At 37.5% G+C, this 698-nt stretch overlaps 1 pseudogene; it reads right to left on the reverse strand.

Moving 5' to 3' along the window:
- Positions 1–206: 206 nt before the first annotated feature.
- LOC103273057 overlaps positions 207–698 on the reverse strand; it is a 10,616-nt pseudogene continuing 10,124 nt past the window's right edge.

Raw genomic sequence — 698 nt, forward strand, 5'->3', positions numbered from 1 at the left:
TTGAATCCTCCATGAAAGCAGAGCTTATCAGTATGATTCGCCCATGGCTCACCAGTGTCTAAAACAATGTTTCACTTACAACACACATGCAATACATATCTGCTTAAAGAATATGTTAACCCAGAACTATTTTATTTTATTTTTAGTCTGTTCCAGAAGCTTTTTATTTTTGTTCTAGGTTTAAGAATTTTCACTGATGAAGAAAATCAACACTTTTGGATAATCGCCCACATGGCCCTCTTCAGCTTCTGGATCTTGTTTTTTACACACGTGTCAACATCTTCTTCTCCAATATAGACAGTCATTCCATCCATAATTGATGGATTAGTCTTAACCTCCAATTTCAATACTTGGCCTTCACTTAGGAAGCTCTTGAGAACTGTTTTTAATTCAGAGAATGTAGCCACTTCTTCTAAAGGATATGCAGTGGCCACTCTACCAGGTGCCTCTCCACGGTGGACACTCATAGTAGAAAAAGCAGTAATGACTCTCTGGGTATTGTTTAAGTGAGAGAACCATAATAGAGTATACCATAAACTTAGGTTAAGAGCATGCTATAACCCAATAAATATGTAATCGGCTTGTGGACAATAGCATAGCCATTTTAGTTTTCTGCTTTGAAACATAACCTGTAGCTGTTTAAAGTTTCAGTTATGGGGAAACTGCAAAGCTCCAGTTCAAGCTTCAACCCCTTCCTT

The sequence above is a fragment of the Carlito syrichta genome, unplaced genomic scaffold (assembly GCF_000164805.1).
Source record: "Carlito syrichta isolate Samal-C Ts95f unplaced genomic scaffold, Tarsius_syrichta-2.0.1 Scaffold313468, whole genome shotgun sequence".
In the NCBI taxonomy this organism is placed as follows: Eukaryota; Metazoa; Chordata; class Mammalia; order Primates; family Tarsiidae; genus Carlito; species Carlito syrichta.